The sequence below is a fragment of the Nyctereutes procyonoides genome, unplaced genomic scaffold, assembly GCF_905146905.1.
Source record: "Nyctereutes procyonoides isolate TBG_1078 unplaced genomic scaffold, NYPRO_anot_genome, whole genome shotgun sequence".
In the NCBI taxonomy this organism is placed as follows: domain Eukaryota; kingdom Metazoa; phylum Chordata; class Mammalia; order Carnivora; family Canidae; genus Nyctereutes; species Nyctereutes procyonoides.
Window position 1 is genome coordinate 5,405,222 of NW_026575146.1, and position 14,274 is coordinate 5,419,495.

Consider the following 14,274-nt stretch of genomic DNA (forward strand, 5'->3'; position numbering starts at 1 on the left):
TTGGTCTTTCACTGCATCTGTACCTTTGAGGTAAATCCCAGCAGTGCAATTGCTGGGTCGTAGGGCAAATCTATTTTTAACTCTGAGGAACCTCCACATGGTTTTCCAGAGGGGCTGCACCAGCTCACATTCCCACCAACAGTGCAAGAGGGTTCCCCTTTCTCCACATCCTCTCCAACATCTGTTGTGGGTGGGGGATCGGGTGACTGGGTGACAGGCACTGGGGGAGGGCACTTGACTGGAAGAGCACTGGGTGTTACACAGTATGTTGGCAAATCGAACTCCAATAAAAAAATACAAAAAGAAAGAAGAAAGAAAGAAAAGAAAGAAAGAAAGAAAGAAAGAAAGAAAGAAAGAAAGAAAGAAAGAAAGAAAGAAAGAAAGAGGAAACTAGAGATCATTCCAGAGCACCTGGGGGCAGAATCCTTGTCAGGTTCATCTTCAACTTCTTCAGAGTCCCTGGCCCAGGGCAGGCGCCCAGGGAAAACCTGATGAGTCAAAGCATGAATGTGCGGTGGTTGGAGATCTCTCTCAGAAGGCAAAAGCTTGCAGGCTGGACTGTGTGCTCTTCAGAAAGCCTACACCTGCCTCTGGGGAGCCCAGGCTTCTTGCATCCTTAGATATGTTTTCTAAACTCGTGGCCTGGGGAAGCAGAAGGCAGTTCTCAGCTTCACTGAGCGAGAACAGCGTTTTGATACAAACAGACCTGGGCCCACTGAAAGAGTTACGCACTTGGCAAGAATACCCCCCTGAGTTCAGACAGAAAGCACATCTGTGCCTCATTGATAATGTAATAGCCTACATTACATTTTTGGCCGAGAGCACCTGTGCACAGCCCAGAAAGTCAACCCAGGGCCACCATTCTGATGGAGGTGATATTAGCAGCTCTCATTAAAACTGATGACTAGAGCAGTGCCCAGTAGTGCGGCTCTCATGAGGCATCTCTTTGCGTTTCCACCACCAGCCTCTCTTTTTGGAGTTCATAACTCAACCATCAACATAGGCCTAGCGTTGAACCGAAACCTGAAAAGAAAATGATCATGGGGTAAAGAGAGTTGGAGTTCTGGAGCTGTCAAAGTATGTCAGTTGTCACATTTGTACCTGTTCAACTCTGCGTTATATGGAGGCTTACTGTTTTCCTGCCCCCGTCTGCACGTTGGAATTAGAAGACGTGAGGGACAGAGAATTAATTTTTGAGCCAGCTAGGGGACAGTTTGAGTGTCTTCACATTGATGGACAGTATTTGGGGATGCCACACATTCTGTTGTGATGGGCACCGACCCTGGTCTCCAGGCAGCCGTCCTCGTATGCATCCATGTGGTTTGTAGGCCATTACCTGCCCGAAACAAGGGAGCACAGAACTCTCAGTGCTCCACCTGGGACTTTAATGAGGTCACATATGGCTGGATCTTTCTCACTTTCAACACAGCACCCTTCCATGATGAAGGAGGGAGCCAAAGACATGCACCTCACTGACAGTGATTTGAAAAGGACTCTGTTATCTTTTATTTTGACAAAAGTGTGAAGTGCAATCCTGTCTTCAACCAGGCAGGTTAATGCTCAATTGTCTACATACCCATAAAGCTGTCCCACTGAGAATGTAAGAACTACTATTCTTAACAAAAATAGGAAGGAGTCTGTCCCTCGAAGGTAGTTACTTTAGAAATATAGGCAGATTACTTCATAAGGTCTGCTTTCTTAACAAGGATTGCTTGGAAAGAGAAAGGTCATCACTGTCTACAATCTCCTCTCTCCACATGGAGTGGGAATTACATTAAGGCACGAGTCAGATCATGCTGCTTCTCTGCTTCGAGTTCCTCAATAGCTTTTTACTGGACTTATAATCCGTACTCATCATCCCCCGAGAGGGCCTGTGTGACCTGGCCCCTGAAGAGCCTCTGGCCTCAGGTCACATCCCTGCTCCCCTGCTCTCCACACACCAATTATCCTTGACCTTTCCAGTTTCTTAACTATACCAACCGTATCCCCCACCTTAGAGACTCTGCATTTATGACTCTCTTCTCTCATAATGCTTTTCATCTCACATTTAGAATACTAGCTTCTTCATCTTCGTGCAGCTTAAGTGTCCCCTCCTCCTGACTGCTCTGTCTGAAGTGGGTACTTATTCCAGCCATCTCTATCTTAGGCCTCTGTTGGTCTCTTTTTAGAAATTTAGCACATTTATTGTTTTACTAATCTGTCCCTGCACTTGTCCTTTGTCTGTGTGCCATCTAAAAAGTATGCTTCGTGAGCGTCACCCTCTGTTCCTAGAATCCTGCATGTAGTAAGTGCTCGGTTAATATTTCTTGACTAAACCAAGTTTTATATACAAGGTGATAGACAGGTTAAGCTTCTATTAATTGACTTAGCAAGTAGCCTTATTCTCTTTGTAGTATACGTGAAAGAATTTTCACATAACCTCTTTACATAACCTCACATTTTGCAAAATTAGCTAGCATTCCCACAATTTTTAGGACAGTCCAAAATTGGAGGAATGAAGAGATTCTGTTCTTTTACATCTTTCTCTCCTTTATGACATCGTAAAATAGTACCTAATTTCTGTAAAGAGTTTATTTAGCTAAAGAGAAAACACATGCCTCTTGAACTTCTAGGAACCAGACTCTTCACTTGATTTGCTTTGAGCTCTGGACACTGAAATAATAAAAATAAGTTCCATACATGTCAAGGACTAAGTGTACAGTCAGGGCCACCTATTAATAATACTGTATGTTTTTCCTACTTATTAGTGATTAATTGTGATCTAACAAGTAGTAAGTTCAATGGTGATGATGGTGGTGGTAATGATGTCTAGGATTATTTACTTATTCTGTATCAGGCACTGTAGGAAACATTTTATTTATTTATTTATTTATTTATTTATTTATTTATTTTAATTTAATTTATTTATTCATGAGAGACACAGAGAGGCAGAGACACAGGCAGAGGGAGAAGCAGGCTCCATGCAGGGAGTCTGACACAGGACTCGATCCCTGGTCTCCAGGATCAGGCCCTGGGCTAAATGTGGCAATAAACCACTGAGCCACCCAGGCTGCCCAGAAGCATTTTATTTATAAGTAAAATGAACTATAATGTAATATTTTGTTTTCATGGATAGTATAATATAACTTATCTCTGTAGTGATGATAGAAATGGTTACAAGAACAGCACTAACCACAGACACAGCTGGGGAAAAAATAGGTTCAATACTGTGGAAACCTTAAAAAAAATAGAAGAATATTGATTGATGTTCTAGTTGGGTGTGATTCTCTCAAAATATCCTGTATTTGATTGGCTCAAGACCCCAAAGCTTAAGAAAGAAAAAAAAAAAAAGAAGCATTCTGGACCCAGGCCCAAGTCTTTTGATACCAAATCAGTACACTATGATGATCTCTGGGAAGGCAGGTTATCCTTAGGTATAGATAAAGTGGGTGGTTAAGAATTAACAATCCATGGGGTGCCTGGCTGGCTCAGTTGGCTAAGCATCCAACTCTTGATTTTGGCTCAGGTCATGATCTCAAGGTCATGAGATAGAACACCAGTTGGGCTCCCCACTGAGCATGGAGCCTGCTTGGGATTACCTTGCTCCCTCTCCCTCTGTCTCTCCTCCCTGCTCCTGCTCTCTCTCTCTCTCTCTCTCTCTCCAAAAAAAAAAATTAACAATCTATGATTTTTCCAATTAAACTCATCAAGTGCTAGATACTCATGTTTTCAAATGGCTGGCTCTAGAAGTTTTTTAAAATATTTAATCGCCATATTAGGAGTGGCAGTACAGTTCAGGAAAGCTGTAATTGTCTGTAACAGCTTTCTCTGAATTGCTTTATCTGATTCTTTCCTCTCTGCCACTTGCTGAAATTTGGGTGACTGCAAGGAAAAGAATAAGAGATTTAGATGAAATAAGAAGAATACTGCATAGAAATGTGATCTTGGCAGTTAATCTCAGTTTCCTCACCTGCAAAATGGGGATAATAATTTACCTATGGCATCTTTGAGGCAATAAAGATAATGTATGTGGAGCACTCAGCACCACGTGTAGAAAGGATCCGATATTAGCTGCTGCTGTGCTTGTTATTAGTATCTCATTAATAACAATGCTGAAGTTAGAGAAGTTCTAGGCAATCAAAAGTTTTGTTTTGGGTTGTTTTGAAAGGGAGGCTGGGACAGGTGGGAGCAAGCAAGGAGCAAGGAAACATAGGTAAGGTAGTAGAACATCTCAGACAAATCTTACCAGTTCCCTAATTCTGCTTCAAGTAGGACCTCCATCCTGCCACTTCACTTCTCTGAGTTTTGATTGGCTAATCCACAAAGAAAGATAATGTCCACTCTTCCCACCTCAACGGGTTGTCAAAGATTCAAGTGATACACTTTGAACATCTTAATAGAAGTGTTAAATATTGATTTCACACGTTTCCCTTAATTGACTGTCATTTCAATCCAATCAGTGATTCTCAACCCTGCCTGCACATTAGAATCAACTGGAAACTTCTAAAAATCCAAATGCCAGGCCACACATGGAATCTCTAGGAGTGAGACCCAGGCTCAGTACTATTTTTTCCCCCTCTGCAAGTGATTCCAATATCCAGCCAAGGTTAAGAGTCAAGAGAATCAAGTATTTCTCAGACTTGCACAGGGATAAGGAGCCCCAGAGTCCCTCCATTTCTACATAATCAGCTTGCAAGAGAAACGCCTGGAAGTCGGTATTTTCAACAAGTACCCCTAGCTATCTCTTCACAGCAGGCAAGTATGAGAAACACTATGTTGAATCAGAGTCTGAGAGTTGGAAGGAATATTGTTTAAAGTCTTCACACTTCATTCATCTCTAAACCATGTGAAACTTTATGAATCCCATGAATGAAATGCAAATGTGTGTTAACCAACTATGTGAACAGTAAATAACACAACTGATAACACTCTTAGTCCCAGAATTGACGCGGACCCCTTTCTAGAGTTTTGGGAAATCTTGACTGATGGAGAAGAATTTCAGTTCAGAACTTTCCTTGATCAAACAATTTGGAATGGCAAGAAATGAACCAAAAGAATTCTGCCAATTAAGAACAAATGTTTGAATATTGTGAAATAAAATAATAAGCTCAAGTTTTGGTGCGCACAATGAGAATGGGACGCACATAACTAAATGTTTATTTGGTCCCCCATGAAAAGGATCTGTTGGGGATCCCTGGGTGGCTAAGCGGTTTAGTGCCTGCCTTTGGCCTGGGGCGTGATCCTGGGGTGCCAGGATCAAGGCCTCTGGCGGGCTCCCTGCCTGGAGCCTGCTTCTCCCTCTGCCTGTGTCTCTGCCTCTCTCTCTCTCTCTCTCTCTCTCTCTCTCTCTCTCTGTCTATCATGAATGAATAAATAAATAAAATCTTAAAAAAAAAGAAAAGGTTCTGTTGCACAGCTCTGTAAAGCCTCTGTTATTACTTTAGGTCTCCTGGGAAAGCTAGGTAGATCGGGTTTAATGTAAATAACATACAGACAAGCTACGATGGCAAATATGAAGGGAGAAAAGTTAATTAACTACTGTTATCCACGTTGCCAAACTCGGCTCAACTCTGCGAGGCAAGAGATATTTCCACTCCTCCTCACTATTTTGAAAGCATCAAACTCTGCCAGAACCACTGGTCTATCAGTTTCCACTGAACATTCTAGCATTGTCTTTGAGAAGTTAAGTCTTGCAGAATCCCGTTTTCTCTAGGGCCCCATCCACTTGCCTGGCCTACATAGTTAACTTGAAAATCTTTCTTCCTTCCTACTTCCTGCACTGAGGCCAGCCTTTGTCTCAGCTTTGTGTGAGCCATAAATACTGTCAGTATTTAGAGACTGCGTTTAATTCTAAGCTTGTTAAGAAGAAAGATAATGGAGATTGATTTTAATGAATATCTAAGTTCAGAACATTTGCATTTCCTTTAAAATGGCTTTGTAAAATTTGCTCACTTCCAAACTTTGCCAGATAAGGCATTTGGGAAAAATGAGGCTGGATCCAGGCTGGGTTTTATCTTTGGAAATGATATCAGCTTGCCCCGGGTAATCAGTGCTTGTTTTAAAGTCCCTGTTCCTTAGCATCTCCCTCTGTTTCTGAAAGAGTGCCTTCATTGGGAGACTCACTTTTTATGTGATATAAAATGTATGTTCTTGCTGTGTTTGTTTGTATTGGGGAAAAAATCCTTCTAATTACTAAGAGGGTATATTATGCATGCTCAGAGTGGGTGGCATGGTTGGTGGAGGCATGGCCCAGTGCTTGTGCTAAGTCAGCATACATGATACCCAGATTGAGAAGGTGGCTGTGGGCATTCCCAAGTGTAGCCTTGGCCACTCCTAGCTTCTTTAGGTTTTTGTTATTGTATTTGTTATTGTTTTAAAGATTTATTTACTTATTTGAGAGAGCAAGAAAGCATAGGTAGGGAGGAGAAGAGGGAGAGCCCAATGTGGGGCTCCATCCCAGGATCCTGAGATCATAACCTATGCTGAAACCAAAAGTCAGAGCCAACTGTGCCACCCAGGTGCCCCTAACTTCGTTAGGTTTTTACATTTGTACATTTGTTTGTATTTTGTGTGCTTTGTTGAATCATTTCTGTGTTATACTGTGTTTTGAATTCATGGACTGAGTGGGGGGAAGCAGCAGGTAATAGATAGTAGGAATTTTTTTAAACAAAAAATGTATTTATTGCTACTAATGGCCTTCCCCCATTGTCAGCCCATTCCCAGGGCCCATTTCTTCCGCCTCTCACATTCTTAGCTTCTAGAATACTTTGTTTACCTGAGTGTTTGATACACAGTAGGGTGCAAGACATCATGCACGATCGATCATTGTTCAGAGGATGTCAATTGCATTAGTTTGCTAGGGCTGCTAAACAAGGTACAGAGGAGGTGCTAAAACAACAGAGATGTACTGTCTCCCAGTTCTGGAGGCTAGAAGTCCAAAATCAAGGTGTCAGCAAGGTTGATCCTTCTGAGGGCCAGAAATGGGAATCTGTTCCAGGCAGCTCTCCTTGGCTTAAAGGTGGCCCTTGTTCTGTTCTCATGATGTCTTCTAGTATGCATGTGTCTATGTCTAAATTTCCCCTTTTTAATAGTCAGATGAGTGCTCATCGTAATGACCTCATTTTAATTTAATTACCTCTATAAAGATCCTCCCTCCAAATAAAATCACATTCAGAAGTACTGGGGTTAGGACTTCAACATACGAATCTGAGGGAGACACAAGCCAGCCCACAACACCAGTATTATACATGGTTTTTAAGAAAATGTTCATGGGACGCCTGGGTGGTTCAGTGGTTGAGCATCTACCTTGGGCTCAGATCGTGATCCCAGGGTCCTGGGATCGAGTCCCACATCAGGTTCCCTGCAGGGAGCCTGCTTCTCCCTCTGCCTATGTCTCTGCCTCTCTCTGTGTGTCTCTCATGAATAAATAAATAAATTTTTTTTAAAAAATAAAACTAAAAAAATGTTCATATATCAGGGGTACCTGAGTGGCTCAATCAGTTGAGCGCCCAACACTTGATCTCAGCTCAGGTCTTGATCTTGGGGTCATGGGTTTGAGTCTTGCATTGGGCTTCATACTGCGTGTGGAGCCTACTAAAAAAAAAAAAAGATCAAATCATAACTGAGAAATAAAAATAGGTTTATGGAAAGAAAACTAATTATTATGATGTTCTCTGTAACAGGACTTGACTGGTATACCTGAGCTCTTTTCTATAGAGCTGTTGCAAAAATGAAAATATCACAGGTTAACTGTAGATCTTTGCCTCATCTACAGTTATTATCTGATGTACACAGAACTTCTGATTTTATAGGCATAGCTTCAGTGCTCCTGGAAGTCAAACTCCAAAACCAAAGTGACATCTCATGGGGCAAAATTTCTCCTTTGATCATTTAGGCTAGAAAGAAGATGCAGCAATCAATGCCTTCCTCGTATAGACAAGGAATCGGAGGCTTAGAAAAGAGAAGTACTCAGCAGCAGCCCTGGAACTAGCACTTGGACTTCACAGCTCAACCCCATATTCCGTTACCATCTCACACTACCTACCCCCTATGCCAGATATCCCCACCTTCCCCATCTATCAGAGTTACCCATGGCTCACTGACAACATCTGACTTACCCATTTAATTTTTTTGATTAACTAATCATAATAAATGTGCTAAGTACATTACTGATGCCCATGTGCCCATGAGGAGGACTAGAATTCTAAAGTATCACTTAGATAATTCTTTCCCAAGAAGCCTATGAAACCAGAGGAAAACAAGAATCCAGGTGTCTAATTTATATAAGGTAGTAGGTTTCTTTACCCTTCAGCTCCAACTTTTTAGCTAAAACTTGCCTTTGCCATGAAAATAAATATATGTTTCAAAGTGGGAAACAAATTTTGTCTGAGATAGTCTGGCTAGTGGTAATTGGGGATTACCCCTGAAAACGAAAAAAGGCACGTTTTCTGCTCTGTCAGATTTTGGTTAATGCATTATAACTGATACTTGAGGTACGGATTTTAGAAGCCACCTACCAAATTCAGCCACTTTACAAAGAAACTGTAACATGGGCCGTGGCTTGCCCAGAACTCCCGGTTAAAGAGATGTGGGGACAAGTTCCCTTAGGTCCCATCTAGAACACTTAACACCCCTTGAAATGCTGCCTACTGGTTATTTAGCACATGTGTAAGCTACTGGAAGCTTAACTTCTTCTGCCCCATGAAGATAAGAGAAATAGTAGCCCTAGTGTTCATTGGTGGGTGACTTAATATTTCACCATGTGAATCTGTTATGTCATTCTCATGATATTAATTTTAAAGAGTAGACTGTGTTTTGTCAACATATAATTCAATGCTACTATTTTCTGATGCTAATGTTCCTTATACCTAAACTCATCTGTGTGTACTTTATGGGGAAATGCCAGGCACGCTAACTGCATATTTTAAAGTTCTATGTAAAACTTGTTTCATTAAAAGGAAAGTTTTATTTAAAAATCCTAAGATTTTTCTTTTAGATTTCTTACAAGTTAGTAGGGGTTTTTCTTACCCTTTTCTCAGGGATGATAAATTGGGTTAAAGTATATTAAACCCCAGCTATGCTTTATTGAGTCTAAAATCCCGGCAGGGTCAGCCCTGCAGAGTGGTCTCAGAACAGAAGGGTGCTCCAAGATGCAGGCAGTTTGTGCTGCGTGAATACTAATTCTAGAACATTAAATGTATCATGTAAAATTGATTTCTGGATGTTTCTCTGTGGAAGTCTTGGAATAGTCCTCCTCTTCCTTTCCTTGAGCCAAGAAAATTCTGAATCAGAACAGTTTAATTTTAACGTGTGGAAAAACTATACTCAATGAACCGAACATGGTGCTGAGAGAGTTTAGGGGGGTGGAGGGATGGGGACATTTTGATCACTTTTGTGTGTTATTAAAATATCTGAATTTCTGCGTAAAAGTTCTGCAATGTACTTACATGCCTTGTTTCCGAGGATCATTTGCAAGCTTTGTCTTAAAGTCTGACAACTTCAACAGCAAAACCTGCTTTTTGTGCCATAGTTATTGTGTTATATGTTAAGCATCTGGAAGGAACCCCAAGGAGGCCTCAGGAAACGGTTACTGCCTCTTGACTTATCATCCTGAAGGCGATTTGTTTTAAAGTTGATAATCCCTAGGGCTACAAGAGTGTCCCACATCTGCCCTGAATTGAAAACAGATTCCCATTAAGAGCCTTACATCAGTGCTGTGGATTCATTCGATCTGAGTCAGAAAGGAAGTCGGAGAACATTCGAACGTATGGCCTGATAGCAACACAGCCGCTCCCTTCATGGAGGATCGGGACTGCAGGGTATGTAGGATGTCCGTTTTCAAATTTTAAAACTGTTTTTGCGGTGTGGAAGCGGCCTCCGGACCTCGAGACGGGAATATTGGGGAGGGGACTACAGTAGCTAACAGGTAAAAAGTCACAGTCAGTGTCAGGACTGTCAGTGCTACCGATGAATTGCTCAGAATTCAAGAGGCCAGGAAGCCTCCGCTGCTTCCGAATTCTCCTACCCGGTTTTGTTGAGGTTTGGTGACTTAGTGTTCATATAAAATATATACCTATAATTATGTAGAGATTTATATAAAAACTTCCCCCCAGATGCTGAGACTCTAACATGGGTTTGTAAGCCAAGAAAAGTTTTTACTGTTAAAAAGCCAGCACTTTTCCAACCCCAGCTTATCTCTAAACTTATTTTAAAATCTTTCCACTCATGCTAGGAATGAGGATGGAACTAGGTACTCCTATTATATGCCTCAGGGGACTGGGACCATCTGATTAACTATGTAGCATTCACTATCCTGCTGAGATTTTCTCTCAACTTTGTTTTGATCTTCTCTGTTAAAGCAGTATATCCTAGTGTGAAGTTTGTTTCCTTTTGAATTAGAAAGGAGGTTAGACTTATCCATTAAAGATAAAGACGTAAGAGAAGCCTATGGTGGTGATAAACAAGGCTCTGAGGGCCCAGCAGCATGAAGTGTGGATGCTGAGCCCTCCAGCCTGGCTCCTGGGGTCCTTCTGGCTCCTCCAAGCCCAAACTGGGCTTGGATGAGCAGAGGCCTCGCGGGTTACTTCCAGAAGTCTAGTCTGCTTACCATCTTCTCTGAGAAGCTTGGGGCAGTGCCTACGACAGTTGATACCCCGTATATACTTGTGGAATGAAAACAGAATTATGAAAAGAAATCCTAGAAGAAGTGTCCGTCTGAACATATTGGCCTACTGCGCCTCATTAAATTTCCACTCATCTTTTTTGGTAAGATGGATCCCCAAAGTGGAGCATTGGAGATGATAGGTCATGGAGGAAAAAGTGCTAGTGTGACAGTCAGAACAACTGTGTGTAAAACGCCTGGTTCTGTGGCTATGGCATTAAGAAAGTGAAGAAATCTGAAACAGGAGTCTTGAGAGGTAACCATCATGCCCTAGGAGAATGTTCAAGAATTCAGGAAAGGCTGGTATGGGAGAAAAGGAACAAACGCGCCTGCTTGTCTTTCCCCTTGACTCAGTGTGCTCATCACAAATGTTCTGACAGTACAGAGCCTCTGTTCTTGTGCTTCCCCTGGTTTCAGAAACAATACACTAAGAGCGGCCTAGTTGGCAGGTAAGATTGTCCATACAAATGCCAAAATGCTGTTCCCTCTTGACTGGTCGCCCACAGTTCTTGAAAGAGGGAAGGTTTTTCAGATGCCAGAAATTGACTGCAAACTGTGTCATGGGATTATGCCCTCTGAATCCCAGCAAGACAGAGGCTTCCTTTTAGAAAAGGAAGCACATTTGGGTTTTTGTGCTGGAGGATGCAAAAAGATGTATTGATCATCTCAGACAGAAAGGGGAATTATTAGGCTTAGAAACATCGCTTCTGTCCTAAGGAGACTGGCAAATGAGCCTTGAAATCTATAGAAATGTTTCTAGTTCACACCAGCTTCCTCTTTGGGAGATGATTGTATATATATCTTAATTCAACTAACCTACTTAATCTCAACCACAGATGTTTGGGAAGAAAATAAAAGCAATGTTGCAGACACTTTCCGGGTGAAACCTCTATCATAAATTTAACTACCATTACCATTAAGTAATACCCACTTCGAAAAAGCTCTCTGCTGCTTTTTGAGTAATAAAATAAACAAATGTTCAGATTCCCTTTCCTTGGCCCATATTTGAACATCAGGCATGTCACTAAGGGGCTATGCCACCAAGCCAATTCATGGCCTCATTTTTCTCTAGAAGTTTTGTAAGGCATTGTTTGGAATTCAGAACACATTATTTCCCAGAAACAAGTTTAGCCTCCTAGCTCAACTCCTGAATGCAAATTTACCCCCAAATATAGAGAATCTGTTACAAGTTTCTGGAAATGAACCATAAGAACTTTCACCAATTTGTTTAATGACACTAGAGAATAAATTTTATGATAAACTATAATACTCCTTTTGAGAACATTTTCAATATCCTTGAGAATTAATTCTTGGCCTTGCACCCTGTTCCTTTCTTTATCTGAACCCTAACTACCTATTCTAGGTGCTTTGTCCCCTGCTACTCTCAAATGGTACTCTAGGTTGGAGTCTTAGCAAATTATTTGCCTGTGGTTTTTCACTTATGGTTTCTTTTGCCTGTAATGTCTTCGTCCCCTTTTGATTCTTGGTAAACTCTTGATCGCTCAAACATAAACATAATTAAAACTCCTCTATGAGGCCTTGGTCACAAACCTCTCTAAAAAGACTGCACACAGCTTCAGGTGTTCCCCTGTTGACCTTCTAAATCACCAAGGACCACAGTTTGAAAATATGCCTTATGAAAAGTTAGAATTCCCTCCCCACCTCTCCTGCATTTCGAGAACACCTTGTAAATACTATGATATAATAACATTCACCACATTATTTGTCAATTTTTAATTTATATTTTGCCATTTTCCCTAACCTGAGACCTCCTTAAAGATATAGATTTCTTTAGAACCTGCTACAATGTCTGGAACATAGATAATTAGTAAAAGGATGGAAGGATGAATGAGTGGATAATTGGATAAATATGTGATCAGATAGGAGTGGGTGCACTCAGTCAGTTGGGGGTCCAACTCTTAATTTCAGCTCAAGTCATGATTTCAGGGGCCTGGCATAAGGCCCCTCATTGGGCTCCATTCTCAGCAGAGAGTCTGCTTGAGGATTCTCTGTCTCCCTCTCCCTCTGCCCCTCCTTCCATTCTCTCTCTCCCTCCCTCTCTCTCTCTCTCTCTCTCTCTGATAAAAATAAATCTAAAAAATAAAATATAATAAAAATATGTGATCAGATGGATAAGTGGATGATATGATTGGATCAATGAATGGATGGATAGATGGATGGATGGATGGAGTACAGGAGAAAAAGCTGATTTATTTAAAGGAGAATGGGGAGATATAAGAAATCTATGGAATTCTAGATGGGTCTTTTAGATAGTTTCAAGGGCATGATATTGATGGAATTTGTGCAGTATTACTTTATTTATACTGTTTTTTGAGGAAGGGGTTATGAGTAGAGGGAAGAGAATGGAACTTGCAGTAAGAATAAACGGGTTCTCTCCCTAGCTGTCTACTTCCTAGTCAGGAAGACTTGAGTAGGTAGTTTGCCTCTCTACTTTTGCTTTTATTCATCTGTAAGATGAATAAAACTTTGGAGAGTTTTTGTAAGGATTAAATGATAATCCATCTAAAAGGTCTAGTCTAGTCCTTAAGCCATACCAGGTTAAAGATAGGTGGTAGTAAAATATCAATCTAAGTCTGAAACAGCAGACATAGAACTTGAAGCCAGAAGAAACCTTGTCCAGCCTTGTCTAAATTAGATAAGCTGTGATGGAGGAAAAGGTAACATGTATACATCCAAAAACAGTGGGGGTGGGGGTAGGGATTATGAGAAAGCTGTTTAGTGGCAAGTAGCTGCAAAGTGAAAGGAAGAGAAAGTGCACTATTGAGAAATTGCACTTCCAGGATTATAAAAGGAATAATTGTGTGTATATATATACCTGCAAGTACGCTCCCATGCATTTGTAACCCCAAAAAGTGCCTTATATATTGCATATACTTTACATAAATACTAATGATAGTAATACATTCCTAACTAACACTTATTATACCACTTACCAGGTCCTAGGCACCCTTCTAAGCTTTTTACACATTTTAACTCATTTTGTCCTCACAACAACCCTGTGAAGTAGTTACATAAAATCCTTACTTTACTGATAAGAGGGCACACAGCTAGTCACATAACCAGCATGCATAGGAGCCAGTGTTTGGACCCAAGAAGTCTAGCCCCAGAGTCTACACACTTCACACAGGAATGTACTCACAGCTGATGCAACTCCTGGCACAGACCAGACAGCCGACTCAGCTGTCACAGTCAACAACACTCTAAAGTCCCCTTTTGATGGATATCCCTATAGATATACTTTTCAAAAAACAATTTTAACACCTGAAATGTTAGAGTGGTAGAATTTTATAGCATGGAGGGACATTTGGTTCATTATGCCCAGACTGGTCAGCTGAGAGTTTCCAGGAAAAGTCCCCTTCAGAGTCAGGTGGTTGGAATCTCTGCCGACATACTGGCGGCAAGGATCAGATGATCTTAATGGCCCAGATAGCACTGTGGCAGCAGCGGGACATTACCTTTATTCCAGATAATGTCCAGGGAATTCTAAAAAAAAAAAAAAAAAAAAAAATTCTTCCTGGAAGTTTGTAGACATTATGTTGACACTCCAATAGTTTTCCAAATATGAAAATAAAGATAATCATTCTTTATTCTTTTTTTTTTACAAAGAATCATCT

At 41.0% G+C, this 14,274-nt stretch overlaps 1 long non-coding RNA gene across 1 annotated transcript; it reads right to left on the bottom strand.

Annotated features, from left to right (window-relative positions):
- Positions 1–391: 391 nt before the first annotated feature.
- Positions 392–13,940, bottom strand: LOC129499905 (uncharacterized). Its single transcript, XR_008662492.1, has 3 exons — positions 13,922–13,940; positions 7,463–7,569; positions 392–1,336 (listed from the first exon to the last, which is right to left on the bottom strand). It is a non-coding gene; the product is annotated as an uncharacterized LOC129499905 (long non-coding RNA).
- Between the last annotated feature and the right edge of the window lie 334 nt (positions 13,941–14,274).